Raw genomic sequence first — 26,701 nt, 5'->3', positions numbered from 1 at the left:
GTTCCCCTTTAATATCCCAGCTTTCCTACATGAAGGAAGGCATAGCAAACCCCCAAAAATGAGGCAAGGGTATTATATTAATGTTACCTTGATAGAGAGAAGTTCTCTGTCTACAGTTTGAAACTTGAGGAATGCAGGCATCTAACTTCAAACCTTTAATTTTCCTTCCTGGTGTCACCTATTATTAACAGCAACCATGAATCACTAGAGACAGACCTGCATATAGTGCAAAAGCAATAGCATCCACATACAAAACTGCACAATTTTACTTTACACAGTTTCAACCTCTATCAGTTTTGACTGATCACTCAAGAGTTACTCAGTTGCTAAAAAAAGCAATGGTATCATTATTTGAACACTCTGTAAGTAATTACTGAAGTGAATTGCATGTCCAAAAGACTAGAGTCCCGAATATAAAATGTCTTCATATGCAAGACAAGCAACAAGTATCTCAACTCATACTTGAATATACATGAGTATTAGTAACTATTACTGGTCCTGAAACAAATATATTTATTACAACAAAATATGTAATCTTTGATTTGAAACAGACTTTTTGAAGACAATGTTGTTGTACCTTCCAAAAACAAATTATCGCTTGCTACACACAGACTCAGGAATCAAGAAGATATTCAGTCATTAGCCTTGACAATGAACAGACATGTAACAAAACCAGATTGCTCAACTTAGTACAGGCAACGCCTCCAAACTTACTGCTGGCAGTGAATGAACTTCATAGAGCAGCAGTTATTAGCTGATTAACAGATCAGATAATAACTTATCCATTTATTTCCTGATGTTCTACCTACAAAGTGTTCCATAAAGAGCAATTTATCACCAAAAAATATATATAAAAAAATAATAATAATTTCATTCTCAAAGCTTTCTAACTACCTGGTGGACATGTACCATACACAACAGTCTACTTCTACTGCTACTACATTACACTCCAGAGAGCTTATTTCCGTCATGTCTTAGGTACACTTGTTTTTTAAAACTTGTGAGACATAAAACACCTCTACTCAAATTATAATCTTCTGAATAGATTCCATAACTAGTGTATTCTAGCTTCCAGCATAACATCTGTCACCACCTAAATATGAAAACAGGGCCAAGAAATTCTAAATCATAGCAGAATAACTACAGCACTTATGATTCACCTCTACCACAGTATGTAATTTTTACCACTGAAAGTACAATAGTTTAAATTTTAAACAACAAAGCAGCTTTTACATTATTGTTTTCCAAAAAAATGTAAAGGACAAAATTAACTCACTGTTAATGCTTTGGAAGTACTAAGTCTAAATTTTAAGTGTATTGAAGCAAATGGATACTTCTGTACTGATGTGAGTAATTAAAGCACAAGAGCTTCACAGACTCAGAGATGTAATGCAGCCCTTTTATCAAAAGCAGTCACTCTATCTCGGCCTGACAGTTAACAGCATATGATCTAGTAAACAAATACTTTCACACAGTACAAAAGTGCCATTAAAGGCCAGAACTGTCAACACAAATTCCATTCTTACAAGAGAAAAAAAATATATAAACTGTTGATCACCTCTGGTTGCCTTAACTAGCATGGAGGTTGTCATGGAAACATTTCTGTGAAGTTCACAGTGATGAAACACAAACACTTCCAGTTTAATTGCTATTAGGTTTAGCATACCAGAGTTTATTTATACTCAAAAAGCATTATGATAAAATGGAGTAGAAAGTAAAGCTAGTAATGATCTGGCATAACAAAGCCAACAGATTAAAAAAAAAAAAAGAGAGAAAAAAAAAAGAAAGAAAGAAAAAAAGGAAAATAAAGTAAAATAGAAGGACTTCTATTATTAGGCTGAAACAAGACAAATATTCATTACCTCTTTCCAAAATATATTAACCAAACTTTCAGCTACAACGTAACTATATTAACATACTGACATGTGAAGTTAATAAAGAAACAACATCTTTGAACAAAGTATGTATTTGAACTCCCAGATACGTAAGTATTTATTCCACAGATTCAAAGAGATTCTTAAAAAAAATACAGGATGATCTTAACTTCTGCAGCACACATCACGTGGATCCCATATAAAGGCATCAGACAGAACAGACCGAGTCCTGCTATTTTCTTACCATCAGAGCAATGACAATCCTGTTGTCCTTGCAGACAAACTAAGCCCAATGAGATTTCATATAATAGCGCTGACTGACTATATGAATGTAAGTCAGGGAGAGCTTAATTTTATTTCATTACAGTTAATGGGGATTCACTTTTATTTTACTAGAATTAAACCAAATGTATGGAGATGCATGAAAGTTGCTAACTAAAACCTGCAGGTTCCTTTCATTATAATCCAATTTCATTTTATAATACTACATTCATTCTCAGTGTATTATTTAAGTGAATGCAAAAGCTTTAATAAATTCCAGTGAGTTTTTATCTGTTGTCACTACCAGAAGTTTACTCAACTCAGCTGACAGCCTGCAAGGCTGAGAAGCTGAACAGAGGTCAGGGGTTTGGCAGAGGGACTGGAACCAGTCAGTGCACTGAAGTGTGTAAGGCCGAAGTACAGAACAAGGATCTAGATGTAGTGCTGTGGGCAAGAGCTAAACATGGATGGGGAGCAGGAAAAAGAAATCTAGCAGGGTGCATCACACTTACTTTACAGATATGGTCAAATTCCTGGCTGCTGACTCTGGCACACAAGTATAGGAATGCAAACTATTGCCCATAACTTGCCATCAGTTTTTTTCATTCATTTGAGTGATATGTTTTGAACAAAGGTACAGAAGGGAAAATTATCTATAACAAAATAACTGTATTTTTAATCATTTTCCACTACCTGCTTGTTATGTCTAATATCAAAGTAAAAAATACATTCATCTTTACAATTACCATATTTATGCCTCTTAATTCTGTTTTTTCATTTCCCACTTGCCCCTCTTGCATTTATTCATTTTCCACTTTTCTTCTTGCTGATGTTCCTGACAATCATCATTCTCCCCTTCACAGCCATGAAAGTTATCATAAATGAAATTGTTCATGCTGAATTTTAAAGACCATCATTGGGTTTAGAAAGAGTAGCCAAGAAAGGATTAATAAAGAAAACGGAATAAGGATAGTTATTTTTTCAGGTTAACAACAAATTCAAGAAAATAACACAGTAACAAGTTACAGTCTCAAGATTACAATCACAAATTCAAGAAAATAACACAGTAACAAGTTTACAGTCTCAAGATTACAATTATTAGCGCAGCATTAATATATCCATTTGAAATGAAAGCCTAGATCTTGAGCAATCTGAAAAATACCACAAACATTTTGTCAAGTAGGCTCATATCCACCATGCAGAGAATAATTTCTTTCATACTACTTTTATTAGCTAGCTATACTTCAGCTCCTACTACATAATTAAGCTTCTAAGATGCTACTTCCTGTTAATTAATAGTGTGCTTCTGATCTATACAAAAATGATTTCTGTAAAATTACATGAAGACAGTGGTTTCTTTAACCCTGATGAGCTATTCTGCAGTATTACCATGGTCATTACTGCAGAATTTGAATGTATCCAGTTCTGTTATTGTCATGTATTTGTCGTCTGGTACTCTTCCCATGAGGGAGAAATATGCAGATGAGTGTCCTGTTTTCTTAAAGCCCTTTTCACTTCTACTTCTGTGAGTTATTTTGTCCTAGGGGCTACTGGAAAGTTGGTCTGTTCAGAGAATACACATACAAATAAACTCCCATGTGCTCCTATTAAAGAAAAAAATACCAATTTAAAAAGACTTTGGTTTTGAAGTGAAATATTATCAAAATCACTATGGTCTTTAGCTCTTTTATCTCCAAGACTTGGACACGCCCCTGAGCAAGGTTTGTACTCTGCACAGAGCCGAGCCTTTCAATCACAGGGAGCTCCCTTTACCTGGAGAAACCCAGTAATCCAGCACAGGCTCTAATCCACAGGGAACTAGGCCAAGAACTCTGAAAATGTATTCTTTGGAGACTCTGCATGTCAAAAGATGGGCAACAAAGCCGGTGAAGGGTATAGGGGACAAATCCAGCAAGGAGTATCAATGGCCACAAGTTGTGCTACGGAAGGTCTAGATTGGATATCATGAAAATGTCTTTACTTGAAAGGGTTGTCAGGCACTAGAACAGGCTGTCCAAGGAAGCAGTTGGGTTCCCATCCCTGGAAGTATTTAAAATATATAGATGTGATGCTTAGGGACATGGCTTAGTGGTGGACTTGGCAGTGCTATGTTAGTGGTTGGACTTGATGGTCTTAAAGGTCTCTTCCAAACAAAATTATTCTATGATAAATCTATGATACAATAAATACCAAGACACCAAACATATTCCTAAGTCCTGTGAGGAGATGAGAGAGAAATCAGAAGACAGACATATTTAACTAAAGATAGCATGTACTGCCTATTTCAACATTTTCAACTGCTACATCTTCTCATCCAGTCGTGCTACACCAGTGGTACTGAACGCAGAGTTCCCAAAATGCATAAATACTGAAAATTACATCACCACCTGACAAGATGGTGGAGCATCCTAATTTACAGAAAGTCTTAAATCCAGCTAATTTCCCATCAAAAGACACGTTTTGGAGCTTTTACACATCCACTGTACCGGTGAGTCACAATTGTTCAAAATACTTCACAATGAGACTTACGAGATTTTATCATTGTAATCACAGAATCACAGAATGGTTTGGGCTGGAAAGGACCTTAAAGATTACCTACTTCCAAACCCCCTACTCTCTGAACAAGGTTGTAAAATCTATGATCACTTTAACCCCAGCTTCAGCAGAAGACCATTCAGAAAAGATTAAACAAATGAAACACGCTTTTAGCTCCATCTGGACCTGGGAAGAACTTCCCTCAGGAACACATCCTGGGAAATGGGCAAATAGCTCACAGCCCTAGCCAACATCAGGGGAAAGCCAGGACAGTGGACGAGCCATAAGGGAGCCAAAATCATCCTTTATTACTAAAGCCAGTGTGGGAAACGGTTCTTCTTCTTCCCCACCTAAGTTCAGAAGCACCAAATGAAATGCTCATATGTGATAAATGTGGGCGTGGTGAGGGTGCTATTCTAATCTCCACTCTAAAACACGGCCCTGCAGTGGCTGTGCCTCTGCAAGAGGCAGCACCACATGTGACCCTCGGGCTCCTTCACAAAGTCCTCCACGCTGGGGGGGGAATGTCGCGGAAGCACCGTGACTGCCGGTATCCCCTGTGGCTTCAGCTCGCGACAGCCAGGCAAGCTGAACCAGCAGTGTAAGAGTGCAATATTTCAGTGCTGACAAAAACTGCCAAACACACGCAATAAAAAAAAAGAAAACTGGAGAAAAGAAGACTCGTTGCAGACTTTGGTTACTCATCTACTAAAAACTGGCTGTCCAAGAGGCCACATCGCCCTAGTTGCCATTCTCTGTTTCGGCTGAAGAAGGCAAGGACAGTGAAAAGGAGGCTTTCATGACTGAAACTACGCAGCGAGCTAAACCTGCAGTTTAACTTCCTGATTAAGAGGCCATGCAAGTCAGGAAGAGCAGGGCTGGAAGTCCAGGGCTCTTTGTGAGAGAACACAGTTCCCTGACAGCTTTATTCTTGGTGGCCCCTGTGCAAAAGGTGAAGAAGCTATTGGGGAAACCCCACCTCCCTTTCGATCTTTGACCGCCGCATTCTCATCCGTTTCCAGTTCCTCAACAACAAAATATGACCCTAGGCACACCCAAACCACATCTTTTCTAGATGAACAGTCACTTCAAGCCAATCCTCTTGGCAAGGAAGGAGGGGACAGAAGAGAGAACAAATCCTCTTACTGAGTACCAAGATCCCTGATTATTTCCTTGCTCAAGAATAAAAAGCAAAATGAGATACAGTGAAGATGGAAGGGAAATATCAAACACACTCCAGTATTTTAAGTCTTAAATACAGTACAAATTAGAAAGAAAAAAAGGCAAGTACACTAACAGGATCTAAAGCCTCTGTGTCACTGCTTCCAAGTGATTCAAATCCTTTAATTTTTAGGCATTTTTCTCCCATGAGTTTAAACATTTAAGGCACAAAAGCTGTTAAGATTATGACTGTTTACCTCACTGGTGGCAGCATATTCACAGGTGAGCAACAAGAAGGTCATTTTCACTTTCACTCACATTTACACTCTCTCAGTGGAATGGTATCACAAAAAGAGAGAGTGGTATCTTTGTTTTAAAAGATCTTTGTTTTACTTGTCCTATTAATTAAAAGCCAATTCATTTAAGTTTTCTTTGTAGCACAATGGCAGTCTGTTAGAGGCAGTTCAGAAACAAAAACAGAAGTGAAAAGAAATAAACCTCTCAGAAAAATAACTAATAAACTTTAAAAGAAAAAAAACAACCACCAAACTGCAATGCTGTTAATGCTGTGGCTGGCAAACATACACTAGAAAGTTTATAGCTGATGTGTTCCAGGCTGCACCAAAATTATGCATGTGCAAAATATTCATAATGGAGTATAAAAAGTATAAAATTTATTAAGGTTTCATACTGATCCTCCAGTCTGGCAAATGTTTGTAAAAAGAAAAAAAAAAACAAAAAAACACCACAGTGTTAAGTAAACATTTCAGACCTCAACCTTCTTTATATGCCTTTGAACCTTTGCTTTCATGTGCAATACCTGACAGCCCACTGAGAATAAATGCTGAAAGCCCCAAAGATGGGTAAAACAGAATTTCTGACTCAGGAAATAAAGATCAGCTGAATATGATTCCCATATGGCAAACCAGATCAATGGAAAGCAAGACCAAAATTTACAATATCTATACTGTGCAGTACAACATGGAGGTTGTCTTTTATTGCTGGTAGCAAAACTCCCAGTGGCCAAGAATAAAAGCAGACACAAAGATTATACATCCACTAATGGTGAACTGTATAAATACACATTGATAAGATTTCACAGTACAAAAAAAGAGAAAATTTTGAGCCTTTATTTAGTGTTACTGAATACCAATCAGCAATTAGAGCAATCAACTTTCAGCACAAATCCAGGATTATTAATATAAAGGCATATTTTCAAAGCCGAGAGGGAGGGAAAAAAAAATACCAGCAGATCGGATTACCTGATATGAAAAGAAACACTCTTTGCTGTAAAACTAAAACAGCTTCAAGGCTACTTTTGTGATAGCATGTGTGGCTGAATATGAGAGAATATATAACAATATTATTACTTTTATTTCAAGATGTCCTGTAAAACCTCAGGTCATGCTCATGAAGACTTTTGTTAAAAGCAATGATAAATCCTATTAACAATTTTTAGAAGTTGAAAGGACAATGGGCAGGGGGGAGGTAATCAAGCAGTCCTCAGCAACTGAACCAGCACAGCAACACTCTGACTTTGGTTAGCAGTAACCCTCTGTCAGGAATCCTGAAGCAATGTGCCTAGCTATCTCTAGTGGGGTCTCAGAGGGCACAAGTAGTAAGAAGTCTGCAAGCAAAGGAAAAAAGCACAACTTCTCAGCTTCTTCCAATACAGCTCAGCTGGAAACAATGCAGGAAATTCTTAGGAAAAAAAACCAAACAAACAAAACAAACAAACAAACAAAATAACCCCTTCTACTGACTTTTTGTAAATTTACAACAGAACAAACCAAAAAGACATAAAATCACTTTCAAATGTCAGTAAAATATTTCCTCTGTTCTCTCAGTAAAGTCTCAACAACATAAAATGAACCCTCACAGTGTCTCAGACCTGCCTCACACTACACTACCATTTTGCATTTAAGAAAAAAGATGGCCACAGCAACACAAAAGCCCTGTGGTCCCCAAGACACCAGAACTGGCTCAGAACTGGCCAATCCATAATGTCCACAGAGAGATCAGGGTGGAGGTCAAAACTAGGAACCTCAAAGAAATGTGTTCTCAATCCCACTGCAAATAGGCTAATTAAATACCTTGATGTTATATAGGAACAGAGATAATTTTCATAAGCATTCCCAAAACAGTTTTCCAGTGGGTGGAAATATACTCTATGTATGTAAAATACATAGAGTAAAATACATATGTAAAATACTAGTGAGGTGGATCAGGAACTGGTTGCAAGGAAGGAGTCAGAGAGTTGTAGTCAATGGGGCAGAATCTGGTTGGAGGTGTGTGACTAGTGGAGTCCCTCAGGGGTCGGTACTGGGACCGGTGTTGTTCAACATCTTCATCAACGACTTGGATGAGGGTATAGAATGTACCCTCAGCAGGTTTGCTGATGACACTAAGCTGGGAGGAGTGGCTGACACACCAGAAGGCTGTGCTGCCATTCAGAGAGACTTAGACAGGCTGGAGAGTTGGGCGGGGAGAAACATGATGAAGTTCAACAAGGGGAAGTGTAGAGTTTTGCATTTGGGGAAGAACAACACAATGTCCCAGTATAGGTTGGGGGCTGAACTGCTGGAGAGTAGTGTAAGTGAAAGAGACCTCGGGGGCCTGGTAGACAGGAGGCTGACCATGAGCCAGCAATGTGCCCTTGTGGGCAACAAGGCCAATGGCATCCTGGGGTGCATTAGAAAGGGTGTGGTTAGTAGGTCAAGAGAGGTTCTCCTCCCCCTTTATTCTGCATTGGTGAGGCCGCATCTGGAGTATTGTGTCCAGTTCTGGGCCCCTCAGTTCAGGAAGGACAGGGAACTGCTTGAAAGAGTCCAGCGCAGAGCTACAAAGATGATTAAGGGAGTGGAACATCTCCCTGATGAGGAAAGGCTGAGGGAGCTGGGTCTCTTTAGCTTGGAGAAAAGGAGACTGAGGGGTGACCTCATCAATGTTTACAAATAGTAAGGGGTGAGTGTCAGGGGGACGGAGTTTGGCTTTTCTCAGTGATGACCAGTGATAGGACAAGGGGTAATGGGTGCAAATTGGAGCATAGGAGGTTCAAGGTGAATATCCGAAAAAAATGTTTTACTGTAAGAGTGACAGAGCACTGGAACAGGCTGCCCAGGGAGGTTGTGGAGTCTCCTTCACTGGAGACATTCAAAACCCACCTGGATGCGTTCCTGTGTGATGTGCTCTAGGTGACCCTGCTCTGGCAGGGGGGTTGGACTAGATGATCTTTCAAGGTCCCTTTCAACCCCTAGGATTCTATGATTCTATGATTCTATGTACATGAAAGAGATTCTACTGGCATCCAACCTGGATGGTCTTCATAACTCATGGTTTCACCACTGGTCAGTAATGCAGTCAAGTCAATTCTCGCTCTGAAAACCTAAATATTTAGGTATTTTACTATGTGTATTTTTCATGGTACTTCATCAACAATGGTGTGGAGGTAATCTTAGGCTGCAAATGCTGCCACAAAAGAGCAATACAGAAATAGCAAAGAAGAGTAATATTCAAAGAGCTTTATGAAAGATTCTATACCACTAGAGAACTGATAAAAGAGGACCTCAGGAGAATTCAGGATCCCACCAGCTCACCACTCACCTGAAGCAAGTTATTTTCCGCTTGTCACTAACATAACACCACTGCTGTGAGCTGCACCACAACTGTGTATAGTTGGAAGATAGAGAGTGTATAGCCTCCTCTACAGGAGTAATAAGTCTCGTTTCCCTTCTTGGGCAACATTACTATTGATTTAGACCAATAATTGGGGCACCATCTTTGACTTATACATCTCTCTCAGTCTTCAGACACAAGCATCTAGGGACTATATATTCACATATTTACAAAAGATTTACATGTAAATACTGTAGGAGCTTTACAAATTTTATCTTTAAAGTACGTCTCTCCTCTCAAATTGTACAGCTATTATACTCCCATCCCTCTTATTTCAGATCTTGTTCCTATCATTTGTTCTAATCTTGACAAATGCAATCGCATTCCAATGACATAAATGCAGCATCCCATTATATATTAATCACTTATCTTCCATGTCAAAGCCTACCTATAACCTCACATTTTATATCAAGAGGTAAACTCCCTTCTCCTGTACGTCCACACTACCAGCTTTTGCATTTATGTCTAATTTTTTCAATTAAGTGTTTTCAGGTTTTTTAATCCAGGTTGACACCTCACACATCTGTGAGCCTCCACAAGACTAACTGATTAACCTCCTTCAAACTGTTTTGGCAGAAGACCTATCAAAAATTTTAAAACACATTATTTGCTGAAACACTATGAAAATTCCTTGTCTTCCTGGCTTCCCTGCCTGTTTCTTCATGTTGCCTTTAACCACCTATTTAAAAGGTCCTACTTCTGCATTAGGACTCACAGAGATTCTGTGTTAGCATGGCACCTTGTGGTGGCCTTCCAGACCATGTCCAGTGCTCTAAGCCACTCTCAAAGGACTGACATGGAATGAATATTGTTATGTCATTAAGCACTCTCCTGCCTCTTTCAAAAGCAAAAGCAGCAGTTAAAACAGCATTGATACATCTCCTGGTTGTAAGGTACTGCTGGTATAATTCCCTAACCAAATTTGAGTGTGTTAGAAAAGCCCTGAAATCATAATCAGAAGTTTCCCAGTGAAATGTAATGTGAAGTCCTTAATAATGTCTTCCTGTGAGTAACTATGCTCAGTGTTAAAAATGGACTTTGTCATGTCCTCATAAGTTTGACTGACAACCTTCTGTTATCAAGTTTCTCCTCTCCATATAGTCTCCCTTCCATGTGTTTTTTTTAACAAACTATCAAAAAATAATGTTGCACCAAACAAAGAAAGGAAGGAATTTAAGCAAAAACAATTAGCCTTGTTATTTCTATTTAAGATATCTCTTAATATACCTAAGGGTATACAGTCCTAGTTTAAAGAAAAAATTCCCATATTAATTAGCCAGCACAAACACACACATATTTTTCAGAGTCCCAGCTTTCTACTTTGGATACAGACACCAACATTGAAAGCAAACCCAGCAACAATGTTTCTAGATGTCTGTCCTTGAATTTGCTTGTACTTAAATTGTTTATTTCATCAAGGCTCATATATTATTCCAATTCCTCAGTATCATTTCTTGTCTTCTTAATTATGTACTTGTTTTGCACTTTATCAACTGACACATTTCCACTTTAAAAAAAATTTATTAGCTTCATATTTTACTATCACATAACTAGCAAGATACAAACATTCATGACACCTCCAAGTCAAAAAAAAAAGGAAATAAATCCTTAAAAAATATCAAACTGTCACTTCACTTCTTATTATTCCATATTATATTCTTATAACTAAAAAAAAGTAAGTCCTAAAAACAAATTTGCGAGAAAAGAGTTTCAACTCTCACTTATGAATCAGATTTTCAAAGATTTTCAGTATCTAAAAATACAGCATCTCCTTCGCTTTATCCCTGTGATATAAAAAAATCAAAACACCAAATTAGACACACACCTCCGAACTGTAAACTGACTTTATTTTCTACCCTTCCTACTCTTTTACAAGTAGAATGGTGTTCCTTCCAAGCCAACTTCCCACACAGCACGCAAGATCAACAGTCACCAGTCTGTGATGAGCCCCTGCTGCAGAGGATGGAAATCTTACACACTGCAGAACATACAGAGTACTCAGTTTTAATAGCCTGATTCTCTAACACTTGGTTCAGGAAGTTTTTTTACATATCCTATTAATTACAATAATATCAGTGAGGCTTATCCAGCAAACAAGCCAAAGCAGCTGAGCTCTGCAGTAAGTTTTTCAAAGGTATAATGGAGTTAACCAAAGGGCATTAGAAGTACTGAAGGAAAAGGAAGAGGGGGAGATAATAAAAACAGGCAATCAGCTACAAAACATGAGATGAGATTTGAAGGCTACTATTCCCTCTTTCAAGAATAAGATTGATTTTCTAGTGCATCCCTAAGCAAATTACTTGAGTCTTTAGCCTTACAGAAATCAGGTTCCACTTTTTTTTCCTGATACATCTGACATTTCAGCTGACACGAAGCACTTTCCACTGTACATTATTTCAGTAAAAATGTGATGGTTTCTCGTACTACCACTGTGTTTCATACACCTTTGCGGCATACCTATAGTTAGGTAGAAGTTTTAGGACCCTCCTTCTATGATGACGTGCTCCTTTTCCAGAATCAACCCCTTCACTGTTAGGATCCACTTTAAAAAAGCATGAGAGGAAAGAAAACCAAAAATGTACAAGCAAGCAAAAGCAAACAGAAAAAATTCAGCTATGCTCCTTAGATTTAGCAAAGCTCTTGAAAAAAAATCCAAAAGCAAAGATTAGAAAGGATTATGGCAGAGGAGGGTTTTTTTGACCCATATTCTGGCCTTCAGATGCAGGTATCTCACAGCACAGTTTTCAGGGGCATGATTGCTTAGCACTTCAGCCCTGACAAGCCCCAGCCACTGTGCAGGACATTCATTCCATGCCCTGCCACAGCTTTCATCCAAAGCTCTGTCCTGGTCATCCAGGAGGGCTACATCTCTAATGCTCTGAAATGAGTTAAAGCAGTTCGGAGAGCTAGAAGCAAGTTAAGCTGTCTGCATAGATATAACTTTTGTCTTTTCTGACAGTTCTATAGAAAAGAAAATACATCATAATCCCAGAATTTCAAAAACTCTTAACTGCAGTCTTTTAAAAAATGGAGAAGAATGGAAGTTCCCATCTCCTCTTCACTCTTTCATTATCAGCAGAATTCTATTTCTTCCTGGGTTTTTTGTTTTGTTTTGTTTTTAAATTTCAAAATATTTTCAATCCAGCCTGTCCTAAGATTTCAGAACTCTATCTGGCCATTATGTCTGTATCCTGCCAACTCCCACAGGTAGTGTATGTGTTTTCATTTACATAGACAAACCCACTGCAATGACAACACAGTTTTTTTGTCAACTACACAACTGTTTGTCACACAGCAGAGCAATGCAAGGCACCAGGATTCCCAGTTCCTACTTCTAAGAGTATCACATAATCAAACACTTCCAAAGATGAACAGTGACAGCATCTTCTTTTGCAGCATCAGCAATGACTGGGTTCCACCCTGTACATGGAAACCATGGGCTCCCACTTGGGCCAAGTTAACCAAGTCAATACTATTAAGAGGCTAATCCTTTGTAGCAAGGGTCACACTGAGTAACGTGATTTATCCAAGCATCCAGTGTGTTTTCTGAAAGGAAACATGGTAAAGGAGATGGGCCACAGGTCTCCTAGACTACATATCTGTATTGTATTTTAAATTTTGCATGACGTTACTTTATTGCCAACTTTCATCCATCCAATTTACAGGTAAGATAACAGAGAATTATCTCCTTCAAAGAAAAAGTATTGAGTCTTAATGAATAGTAATTACCAGGGAAGGTATATGCATTTTAACACTATTCAGTTTAAGAGATAGGCCTATTATTCTTGTTTCTATTAAACCTGCCGTAAATAAAAGATAATTGAATGGAAACAGGATCATCTTTTTCTCTTTCTAAATAAATAAAATCCGATAAAAGCAAAAACTTCCACAATGGAGTCTACAACAGGTGCAGTGATCATGCTTCATGAAATAAATCTGCACTACTTAGTATTTGTTTCAGTTTGCAGTCTTTTGTTATTGTTTTTAATCTTATTTGTTTATTTTAATACTTAGGTTAGGAGTGGTCAAATTTAACATCCCATACACACACTGAACCATTAACAAAAGCTTAAATAAAAAAATAAACCCACAATAGTCTGCATGAGATTATACTGAACTGCAAACAGAAGTGGCAAAAGCAATTAATCAACCTTAAACAAATAAAAGCTCTAGATCAACAACAGGGCTTCAAACAAATTAAAACTTTGCAAATAGTCACAGAAATGGCTATTGTTATTTCAAGTATACTGAATTTTAAGAGACTTCAAACTGGTAAAATTGCAACCCAAACATCTGTTATGTAGTTACTATATTGCAACATTTTTTTACTTCTTTCCACCAACAACAAAAATGCAAGCCTTAATTTACCTTTACAGTTGCTGAAGAAGCAATGCCTTCAATATTATATTGCAATAATCAAACTGGTCAAGTCAAAAGTACATTCTACACATGGATTTGCAGTACAGCTAACAGTTGGCTTTTGTTCAGAGTTGTTTTGGGATATTTTATTTCTGTGAACTTTGCTGAAATTGTATTTGCTGCAAGTGCTTCATATTTGCCAAGTGGAAATAAAACACCATAATTTTCATTTATGCAAAGAATGTTTTGTGGCAAACGGATGGTAGAGCTGAAAACAGTCTGCATACAGTTACTAACTGGTTTTAAGTGGGTCTTTATTACAAGACACACATATTGAAGTAAATTTGACTTAAGGAATTTATTTTACGGCATTAGAATATTTCAGAATAATTACTGACACTTACATACCAGGCAATTCACTTTCTCTCAAATCTTCTGACAAAGAAAACAACACACGCACCTTTTGCTGTACCAAAATGCACAGGTTTTGCAACAATGAAATCTGGTTGATGCATGCTAGCAAAAATAGGATTTATTCTTCCAAATATCAAATCCACATTAAGCCTGCAGATACACCTTAGGAAATACCAAAAAAGACAGGCGTCTTACAGTAGTTTTTCAAGGAAACTATCCCTGTTCTTTCTAGAATTGAAGCAAACAGATTATTTGGGTGGTGCTTAGGGACATGGTTTATCGGTGGACTTGGCTAATGTGCAGAAAAGCTCTGAGCAACTGCTCCATCCTGTTGGCTTCATGTCCCTTCAGCTCACCAGAGGATTTAATAATCTGTATCAAACATGCTGGTTAAAAGAAACACTGAGGTTTGCCATCATTGATATTCTTCTTTTCACCTGCCTTTTCCACTCACACTCCTTATTCCCCAATAATCTTACTGAACTGGGCTGTCCTGGTTGAGATGAAGAAATGTGTGGCAAATGCTGTTGCAGCAGAGGCGTCAGCAATCACAGTATTATATGCAGGCACGGAAGACTTCCTCCCAGCCTTGTGGTTTGCAGGCACCTCAGTCCTGTACTTTCGGCTGCTCCTCTGGTGAGGCTGGACCATGGCTAGAAAAGCGCGCGAAACCTCTGTCAGGACGCCGAGTATGGAGCTCATCAGTGATGATGCATCAGCACAGCAGAAAAGGAGAAGCTCTGTTTCTTCCTCGGATTTCTGGAACAGTACATTCAAGTCCCCAAATAATGTGTGTCAAACAGCACCAGGGAGAGAGAGAAACTGAATCCAGCACCTCTGCCTGTTCCAACTGTGCTATTGTACTTCCTGTCCACCTTCAGCTTGGCTCAAATCCTTTTTAGAGCTCCAAGGATTACTCAGAGCTACTTGGATTACTGCAGTTATACTTTGGTACAGTATAAAGCAAATTAACAGAAAATGGATCATTAGATGAGGAATACCCTGCATAAAGAAATAGCCTACCAAGACAAAGCAATGGCAAGCTCCTGAAGGCTGTATTTTCCCATGTATTTCTATTACTAAGAGCTCAGGTTAAATGCGCAAAGCGAACACTTGCCTCATGCTGTAAAACCATGCTTGTGTGAAAGGCTAATTTCAGAGTTACGTAAATTCTCTCAAATAATTTCTGCACACATTTAAATAATTCACAAGGAAAATGCAGGGTCTACTGACAGGATGATAACACTTGTTCAGACCAACCAAAAAGCCATATGTGACCAATACTGCAACACCAAAAGAAATGGCTTTAGCTAATTTATCTCATTTAGACAGTATCTCTTACATCAGGTTATTAGCCTCTTAATTTTTCTTCTGTGTCAGGGCTATCAGAAACCAGTGCAAAATCCAGGCAGTTAGTGAGAAACACAGTAACCTATGAACATGACAGACAATATAAGAATCTGCTTCTGCTCTCCTTTGTCCATACAGTCTTAACGTATCTTGAGGAAACATTTCCAACCCTCATCCAAGGAGTTCCCTTTAGAGAATCCAACTTAGTTCTCTCAGCTACTGTGCCTGCAGTAGGGCTACTTTCTCAGTCTCCAAAGCCTTTCAGCAAGTGAATGGGAAGTGGTAGACAGATTAAATTAGAAGATCAGAGTTTACAGTCATTGAGTCTCAGAAAGCAATTTACTGGCATTCTCTATTTAATTATATCAACACCTCATAACCATTAATGAATTTATCTTTACTGCACTGAGATTAAGCAACTCTATCATGAAGTTCAATGTGAAGTCCGTATCTGAGCCAAGAATTATACTTATAAATTTTAGGATGGCACCTTGTCTGCATGATCATCATTCTTCAATGTTAAAACAGCTAATTTTATCCTCATGACCCATGACTGCTACCCCCTTCCCCACCTACTTAAGATAAAATAACGTTTCCTTCTCTTAAGGCCATTCTGGCCCACTACATCCCTGTTGCTATGTTCACCCAACAACAGTTTACTGAACATAAAAAAGCAAGTATTTTGTAGTTACAGGAGATAGCCTGATATGTGCAAAACCTGCACCCCTCTCCAGTCCAAAATGCCCCCTTGAGGCAAAAGGAAAGGGAAATGTAAAAGTGGAAAAAAAAGAAAAGAAGGTAAGAAAAAGAAAGGTTACACAGTGGGAAAAGAGGCCTCTAAACTAACTGGGGAAAAAAGAAAATACAAATCCAAAAAGAGCCAGTCCACAAATATGACACTCATCTTCCTCTGTTTAAGCACTCTGTTCTTTATTTTTTTTCCTGACCCCCTTTCAGGTATGTAACTTCATTACCTTCACCACTGTTTACATCAATTTCAAGAGGGGTGCAGGGAGACAAGTTCTGAAATCCCTTCCATGTACACCAAATTCTAAACATACACTTAGGTATCTGGTAAAAAAAAAAGTAGGAAAAATAATTTTAACTAACAACCCTAAACAAGCACCCATTTCTACAAAGCAAAGGCAGACAAACTAATATCCACAGATATGAGCAAAAGTACGAACATTTGTTATTCATAAAAAATAATATTTAAATCTATTATAATACTGTGATTCCTACTGACCTCAAACAGACATGGGCCATGCCCATTAAAGAGATAAACAGCAAAGTAAAGATTTCTGGGAGGCTTTCAATCCTGTGCCTAAAATCTTAGGTTTAGTTTTGGTTGCTTTACTTGAAAAGCAGAAAAAGAAAGAATTGTGATTTCTCTATCGTATCCTATATGCTTTTTTGAATTTTTGTACAGAAATACAAGAACTTTCTGGACACAGTAATTCGCACTAGGTTAATAATTACCAGTAAGAAAGATACTGGAGAACAAAACAGCTTTTCTTAATATACTATACCACCTTCTGCTAGCAGGTACATACAAAATACGAGAACAAATTACATTCAGAAGGTACTAATGTTCAGGATTTTAATATCGCTCTCCCTACTACAACCATATAAAACTCTCTGTATAAAGGTTACCTCTAACACATCTTCCAACTCTTAAACACATTAAAAAACACCCTTATTACATTGTACGTTTAGCCACAACACAAGAAAAGGTTAGGTCCCAATAATAACCTTATAAAGAAAGTACAGTATCAGTTAAATGGATTTTAAGTAAGGGTCCAAGATCATATTAGGCAGCAATTATAAGCTACAAATTGTATTTCATATCTTCAGCAAGAGTTAGCACAAGTCTTGCTGACTCAAATCTCTGCTATAAAACCCCCTGCCATCCTTTAAATGCTGCAAGCAGCTGCTCCCGAGGGGTTAAAGCTAACGCTAAAGGTAGAAGCTTGAAAAGTTGACCAGATACCTCATGGCCATAGATCTTAAGTATGTCAGTCAAAGGCAAATATACCGTACTGTGTTCTCCAGCGAAGGCCAGGAGTAATAGATCAAGTTCATCAGCTGTTGCACAGCCTACCAGGGCAGCAGCAGGGCAAAACATTATTTTCACTGCATCCAGCGATCTGAGCAGTAAAGGTGACACTGGATGGTGACTCACTATTTCCATTCAACAAAGGAAACATAGCAAGTGTTTCTTCCAAACAATGACTCCTAACGAAGAGACCCCTTAAGTGTTGGGAGCAAAAAGAAACAAAAAAGAACCCATCCCAACCAGAAGGCCTCAAGGAGAAATCTCTTACCACAGGCCCCCAACTTAGCAAAGCAGCCGTTCTTGCAGCCTGACCCAGAGTCACCTATAGACGCCACCACTCTCTGCAGCCGGTCTCTGAGCACTCCCCTCGCCGCCTCTCCCCCCACCACCAGAATGGTCCCCCCAGCCTGTGGCAAAGCAGGGGGCCCGAGGGGCCTCCCCACTGGAGGAGGTCTCCAAGAGGAGCAGCTTGCTCACTCGTAGGCACACAGCGCGAGACTCGGGTCTGCCTTGTTTTGCTACCGAAGCATTCCAGGCAGCGTCAGTTTGGATTGCAACATAAATATTGTGCAACTGCAGACTCCTTAGTTCCAATTATGGTAATACTGCAGGTGACAATGAGAAAGACAGTTGCAATAGTCTGTGGTCACATCCTGCTCCCATTTATCTGTGACTTGGATGAAGAGAAATTCAGCTAAAGGAAATTTTGTTGATAACTGAATCTGGAGCAAAATCACATGCCTAACAGTGACTTGAAAAAATACTGTTTTCCTGTTCTCCTAGTAATTTAGTGATAACAACAAAGACTCAAATGGCAGTCACTTGGTACAAAGGAGTAATTCAAAAACTATTTTTAAATGATACAGTAATATAATTAGAGGTTTTGATATAAGCACTATTGATTCACAAAATGTAGAGATGCCTATGTATAATAAGGCTAACCATTTAAGTTTAAAATTCAATTCCAATTACTGAAGATACGTACTGGAACAGAGGTTAAACTAGCAATCTAGTGAAGTCCAGGATAGTAGATTCCATTTTTACACAGAACTGAATAATATGTATGTATTCTTTTATTGAATCACACAAAGATTTAAAGTACATGTGCCCAGCCTGCAGCTCAGGAGGACCAGTCAAGTTATCATTTAGTTTTTCCATCCATCACTTTTCTCAGACTTCACAATAATTCACCCCTCATGCAATAACCAAATACTAAGGGAGAGGAAGAGCCTCAAGAAACAAGAGCAAGGTCCAACCTGTGGCCACATCCTATTTTAGAGGAATATGTAGCAAATAAACAGTATTCATCCACTATGTTGCAAGCCCAAAGCTCCTGGGAAGTGCCAGACTTGCTGCACATGCACAGTAGCACTGATTATGCAGCACCCAACAGCCGACAGTCATACTGGCTGATTGGGCTGGACACAACTGATTAAAAACAAGTATGCATGTTAATCTTCTATGCACTATCTTCCTCATACATCACCAGTGATGTACCTGACTGCTGTACTCTTTAAGATTAATTTACTGACTAAATTGGACTCTCGAAAGTATTTAAATATTCTGAAAAAGTTATTTTGAATATGGGTTTTTCATCTTAGTGCTTGCTCAGAGGCTATTAACAGGTACTGTAAGAACCTGTGTTGAATGAAAACTGAAAACACTTGAATTTGGCTTAAATACAGACAAGTACTCAATGACCAGCCCCAGTTTAGTTGGCTTTGAAAAGCAGCTAAGTAAGTTCTCAACCTCAGAAACTGGTTTTGCACATGAACATAAAAACACATTCAAAACATCAACAAACCTCAGTGCCTAAACCAAAAGAAGTCTTCACATCAACTTCAGAAAATTTGGGAACAGGGCTGAAGCCCTTGGGAGAAAATTTTCAACCCAAGTATGTGGACATCCTTTCAAACACATCATCTCCTGAAGCATGAGACAGGTCAAGCTGCAAGAAGGGCACCTGGGTATCACCAGAGTTCAGTCTGAGCAGAAGTCCGACTGGGCAGCAGACTGTCACCAGCAGATTGAGCTGCTCCATCACACACCAGTCCAGACCCCACTGCCAGTCCAAGCACTGCCCGGACCCCATAACCACTTCAGCTGCTGGGACATGGCAAGACACCAATGCCACAACCCTTGCTCAGTCTGGAAAGGAATTCAAACCTTGTCTAGGAGCACTCTCCAATCATTTTTTCAGGGGCAGATTTTCCAGTCAACAACCTTTAAAATACATTCTGTACTTTGACAAAGCCACTTTCCTGCATGGTGAGTTCCTGCCAAGGAAAATCCCTCCGGCAGTTTTAGCAACCTCCTGGCTTCTCTGTGACTTGAAAGCATGACCTGGCTTCCAGATACAAAGCCAAAAAACCCAACAAGAAAACCCTCAACTAACATTTTGAAAAGGTTGCCATGTCACAGTTCACAAGATACAAATTTCTGGTTGCTCAGGTATACTTTGCACTCCTTCCTGGTCAATAAAAACCAGAAGCCCAGGAAGACTGGTCAACCCATCCAATGCTAAACATGCCTTTAACTCTTTTACGAGAAGTCCATCACTTAACATAGAATTAAATACCAAATATGTCAGATTCCATCACAATACACTTAATTCCTTTTCTTAAGCAAAAGAATGTGCTAGATTTATGACACTGTGAAACTTCTTCTGTATATTCAACACAGTTATCTGTTGAATCAGTGACCATACACATTCTTCAATGTACGCTGACAGTTATTGTGTACCAAGAACAATTTACAGGCATCATCACAACATTAAAAGTAATTTAAATGCATTCAAGAATGGTAACAAATGAGTCTGAATGAATTTCTGCGTGAAGGTATTTCATGATCTTCAGCAAAATACCATGCTAATATTTTTACAGTTTTAGCACCCATATATTCCACTGATAGATTTTCAGTAAGGAATGATTTTTACTACTTATCAAGGAGTCCTCAGCACCCTTCCTCTTATGTTCACCATTATAATTTATTCCTTATTGAATTAAACATGTTCTTCTAAAAAGATGAAAACATGTTGACACAAGTGAAAAACATAACAGTTCACCAGCTAGGCGCCTCCCTGCAGTCTGTGCACACCTGACTACATTAGGTTTGTTTTCATTTTTAGGTCATGAAAATACTGTAAGTACTGTAATGAAACCACAATCCTGTCTGTATTCTCTCACAGAGAAGTGCACTGAATCATAAATATTTCAATTACTCTAAAAAGATACTAGCCTCTGTTTTCTACATACTTTCCTTCCCCTTTATCTTCAAAGAGCTCTGTCCGTCCTCTGCCATACTGAGAAAGTAATACTTTGATTTGCAGTAATTAAAAATCAATTTTCAATGCAACAGCTAATAAATAAGTTTCCACAGACACACAGTAGAATTAACAAAATCTAGTATTTTAAAAATAGCTTACACCGCTCAACAGCCTCAACTGTAGCCAGTGCAAACTGCCATAACCCCTGTGCCTGCCAGGTCTGTGCCTGACTGCATATGCAATGCCAGCATGCGAAGTTCATTATTTCTTCCCCTAAATCAATCGAAAAATCTATTTCCCATATTGAGCACCAAATACAAATCACACCACCATTGCTCCTGCGACCCTGAGCCCCCATTCTGCGAGCAGCTGCCCACCTCCCGGCAGTGCTGCTCACACCTTCCCTGCCTCCTGCCCCACCATGGGCTGTCTCTGGCCTCTTTCCACAGCACTCCCCAACTCTCTATTGTTCATGTGCCGTCCCACGCCTTTCTACATCCCTTCATGGCTTCCCACCATTCACCCTTAAAATCTCCTCTACCTTATTAGCACATGGAAAAGCGTCCCAGTTTCTGATTTAATTTCCAAGCAGTTAAATGTTAGCTACAGGTTTATCACACAGGTATTGCTCACCAGTTTTTTTTACTAGATGGGTTACAATTCTAGGAGAACAATGTGCCTCCTTAACACTAATAATTAGAGCTGCTAAAAGAGAAATCAACAACATAAAATGAGAGTAACTTTTTCACATGAAGACTTACCACTGACCAAACAGCAAAGTTTAAATGGTGTTCAGGTTTGTTTACCTCTTTTAAATTTTTTTCACCATTCCTTGGCAAATTCAACATCAACATCTGATAGATCCTTAGCACCGTATTATGCCTGAAATAACTTGGCAACTCTGAGAGTATTTCTCTGTACAAGTTATTTACTTTGCAGACTGAATTATCCCATTTGGCCCTGTTAGAGAAGCAACAACACATGACACTTTTACAGCCATTCTCCTTCCTTCCCTCAAAGGGCAGATCACCAAAATCACAATGGTGATATCCATCAAGATCTCACTGTTTTAACACATGCATGTGTCAAAAACATAATTTGTCAAATGATGTCAAATACATACATTCCAGTTACACCAATACATAATTAATCTTTTTTAAATATGTATCATGTTGGCTTAAGTTGAAACAAGGAAGATGGAAATTTAATAACTCAGTATTTCCTTTTACTTAAAGAGAGAAATTCTGACCAAAGTTGCAAAATACACAGTGCATCGTGAGAGAAAAATTAAATTATTCCAATAGGATCAAGTATCTTCTTTCAACAAAACATCATTCTTAAAAGGTATAGGTATTCTTCATTAAAATGTAAATACTTAGCCAAAGAAATACTGTGCTTAGAAAAACCCAGCAACTTTCTACTTATCAATAATGATACACCACCTAGCCTCAAAATGCCACTCTTCAAAAGAATTTCCAATTTTGGACCCAATAGCAAAGAGTATCTCCCACAGGGACAAGGTTGGCACAGGCTCGCTGGAATCTCGGTCATCCTCACAACTTCCTGGAGGCAAACCAGCTGAAACAGGACTGAGATCAGCAATTTATAGAAATACTTAATTGGATGCAATTTGCAGCCGTGGTCTGATGCACAGCAGAGATGCATCAGACCAGCTCACTGAGCAAAGGATCTGCAGTGTCTCTGTGGACTCTGCAACCACCAATGGGCTGGTGCCTTTTCCAAACAGAGACACCCCACTAACCACCTTCAGTACCTGCTGCCCATAGGAAGGAGCAAGAAGATCAAAGTCTCTTGCTAAACAAGTACGTTCCACAGGTATGTCAAAGCCAGCCTGTGAACCTCAAAGAGGGCTCGGGTTTTATGATGGGAGATCTCTAATCACTCCTTCCACCCCAGAAGGGCTATCACACGGCAGCGGGGGGGCAGGCAGGGGAGGACAGGGCAGAAAATGTCCCCTCTCCATGCTGACTGAAGGTGCTGCCATTCCCTTAAGCCTGTTGCTCCCTGATCAATCACAGCCAGATCAATTAAAAAGTCATCTTCGTTACTTCCAGCCACAGAGAAGCCCTCTGCCACGGAGCAGAATAGACACCCACACTTGGGGCACGTCAAGCGTGCAGCTCCCGGTATCCAGGGGAATCAGCTCTACCCTCAACAGCCAGCCTGACTAACATGCATATTTAAATAAGAAACAAACTGCAGCAAAACCCTTTCCAGCTAGACGCGTGATCGCTATTTGCAGGAAGAAGCAATAACTAACTAAAAGGATGAAAAGTTAAGCCTACAATGTTCTTAGTCCCCCTTCTCAACAACTTCTACAATTTACTAAAAAGACTTAAGATAGTTAATAGTATAATGTGAGGTGCTTAACGTCTTAATTTCCATTTCCTTAGAACAGGAAGTGAAATCATGATATTAAACACAATTCCACACATAACTCATTCTTCTGAGTTCAAACTTTACTTTCTAACACCATCCCAAACTACACTTTGGTGAACCAATAATCATCATAGCAACTGTTCATTAAGAAGATTATTTTCAGCTACTTCAGTGATGACAGCACAGGCAAGCTACTGCTGGCACTTTGAAATCCAGCTCTCTGACAGAAAACACGGTCTTGCCCTTAAAACATAAACACAGTAGGAAGAAAAAAAAAAAAAAGAAAGCAGAAAAGCCAAAACAGATGTAAATCTTGTACCAAAGAACATATGCCACCTCTAATTTGCAGTAAACATTTTGGAAGATACTGAAAAGTAGCAAGTATGATGAAAATACTGAGAGTATCAAAAAGGAGGAAGAAAAAAAATCAGTGTTAAATTATACTTGTGGGGCTGCTCCTTGCTTTTATGCAAATCTTGAAGTTTTGAAACTTAAAACTACCCTTGGAAATCATTACAATAAGGTAAGTATGATCAGTATGTGAAGGACCCTATGTGGAAGAAAACCTCCAAACAACTGACAATTACATATATAATTGGAATTTTAAGATTAATTTAAAGAGGTTAGTTTATTACAGCTAACCTTTCCTATAATTTAATCTTTCTAATTCAGTTTTTCTGGTGCCACTAATTTACACATACAATCAAGAAAGATCTCTCTAGTCAAAACAGGACAGGGAATGGGAATCTAAATGACAAGTATTTCTTCTAACAAGGATTAGTTGAGAGGTATGCTGCAGTGGCTGTGAAAAAAAAAAATAGGTAATTTGTGTTACTTCTAGACCCATTAGCTGTCACAAAATTTTAAAAGAGTAATCAGTTCAAGTGTACTAAAAATATTATTTTGCAACAAAATTGATACCATTTTTCAGTTTGATTGTGATTTGCCATTTTCTCCAGTTGAAATAATTCCATCGGTACTTCTCAGTGGCCTATGTCCTAAATCATTTTCAAATACAACAAGCAAGTGACCTCTTCATGATCTGACTCACAAAGAAAAAACATGATGACTCCCACGAACCATTCTTTTTCAACCACTATCAGAATTTAATTTCTAAAAAATAAACCTGATAAAAATAGAAATGGAACAAAAGAGTACTCAGTGTTCAAGAAATATTAATTAATCACCCTATCAGAAAGATAGATTAATACCAGCTCTCATATGTTGATGATGAAAAACAAGGAGGTTAAGTGACATTTTCAATGGCACTTAGCAAAACACTGCCACAACACAGATCACATCTCAGAAGTTTTCTATTGTTTTCAGCCCACTAGCCTTGAATAACTCCTGTACATGCAATGCTGAATCAGGTATATTCCTCAAAATATAAAAAGCTTATTCTGGCTCATGTAAATCAGTCCAGGGGGAAAAAGAAAAAAAAAAAAAAAAAAAAAAAGATAAAGAAAAAAAAGCAAAAAAAAGCAAGCTTATACTACAGCAATTTTTAAAATACATTTGAGTCCGACAAAACTTCACTAAAAATATACTGGAGTCTGAATTAAATGTTTCTAAGCAAATACAACGTTAATCTTAAAATGTTCATTTTGATGCATTCTATTACAGAAGGCATTTAAAAAATGTATATGCAACAGATGATTACCAGAAAAAAATCAGTCACTTCAAAACCCTATGAAACTCAACACCTGGCTATTGTACAAACCCTAGAGCATCTTTAACATAGGAAAATGTATTCACTAATTAAAATATCTTGAACTTATATACGTATTTACTTCTTTTACTCACACTCGAAAAAACTCTTTGGCAATTTCACACAAATATACACTAAAGAGAAAGCTACAAAACATTTAGGCTTTTTTGCTCTCTCAAACATTATAAACACTTCACTGTAGCAAAGGTCTTGTGACAGAAGGTAACAGTCACCGAGATTAAACTAAAAACAAAAGAATACCCAAATATTTATACAATTGATTCTGCTTAAGCTTCCTAGTAAGGTCACTGTTACATCTTAAAGCCTACACCAACAAGGCCTCAGTGAAGCTGTGTATTAAAGGTGCTGTGTGTTAACAAAATAAAATAAAATGTCTAATTACATATCTTTTGTGTGTCACTGAATGACCTATCAATTGGCATGAAAGTTACTGTTTTCAAAATGCTGTATTTGAAACATTCTTTCTTCACCCTCAACCATTTAGTAATCTACTATTCTGAGTAGTTAAATGAATTATTTAAGTATACAAAAATGCTACTGAACACTACTATTTTGTAAAAACTACATTAAAATAGCAAATTACTATAAAACAGGGATCTTTTCAATATCTATATTTAATACAATCAAATTATTATAGTCAGGAAAAACCTTAAATTAAAAATAAATACTAATTTGAACACTAAAAATCTGTATCTCACTGAAAAGGCTTTAGTATAGCAGTAGAGAAACTGATTTAATAATTTATCATACTTTCTTTAGAGTAATACTACTAACAGCAACATTTTTCCTTAATGGTTTTAAATTACCTAGCACAGGAAAAAAAATCAACCTGACAAAATCTCTTAAACTTTTGCCTCTGAGTCCCTTTTTCCCCCCACAAATTACCGTGTGTATACAGACACATAGTGCAACTTCTAGTCCTACATTTGTAACTAAATTTCCAAGGGCCTGATCCAAGCCCGTTGAGTCAACGGAGAGATTCCTACTGATGTCAATGGAAAGATTCCCACTGACTTGCATGAGTTCTGGGTAGGGGCTTCTATGAAGGGAAAAGACCAGGGGAAATCCTCTTTGGAAGGGGAACTTCTGTGTTTCTGTCTGTAAAAACACGGCTTCTTTAAAAATAGAAGTGATTCCCCGGTAGAGATCACTGCATGTTCTTCCATCTGTAGCTCCGCGCTATCTACGTACAGATGATGCTAAATTTCGGGTGGTTGCTTTTAAATTTATTTTTCCCCTGAGAATACACCAGCAGTCTGCTTTCTGTCGGGACTATTCTCTTTAAGTTTCAAATTACTGTTTCGCTGCCTGCACTGACTGCCAGCCCGTAGCCCAGGCTCTGCCCGGCCGCCAGAAACCCCATCCTGGGACCTCACAGCGCACTGTGAGGGGCTGCGCCGGGAAACCGGCCCGCAACCTCCTCAGCACGACACCAGCCCAACTGCGGGAAAGAGAGCAGAAACGCCTCACGCACTGTCTGTACCTTGGCCAGGCAAACTCAAGACGGATGGCAAACGGCTCCCCAGTAGGTTAAGGCAGGCCGAGCTCCATGCAGCCCGCGCATCCCGCGCCCGGCGCGCTGCGGGTGCGCGGCAGAGAGCGGAGCAGCAGACACCGCGCTC

The sequence above is a fragment of the Chaetura pelagica genome, unplaced genomic scaffold (assembly GCF_000747805.2).
Source record: "Chaetura pelagica isolate M959 unplaced genomic scaffold, ChaPel_1.0 scaffold68, whole genome shotgun sequence".
In the NCBI taxonomy this organism is placed as follows: domain Eukaryota; kingdom Metazoa; phylum Chordata; class Aves; order Apodiformes; family Apodidae; genus Chaetura; species Chaetura pelagica.
This window is presented reverse-complemented; position numbering follows the sequence as displayed.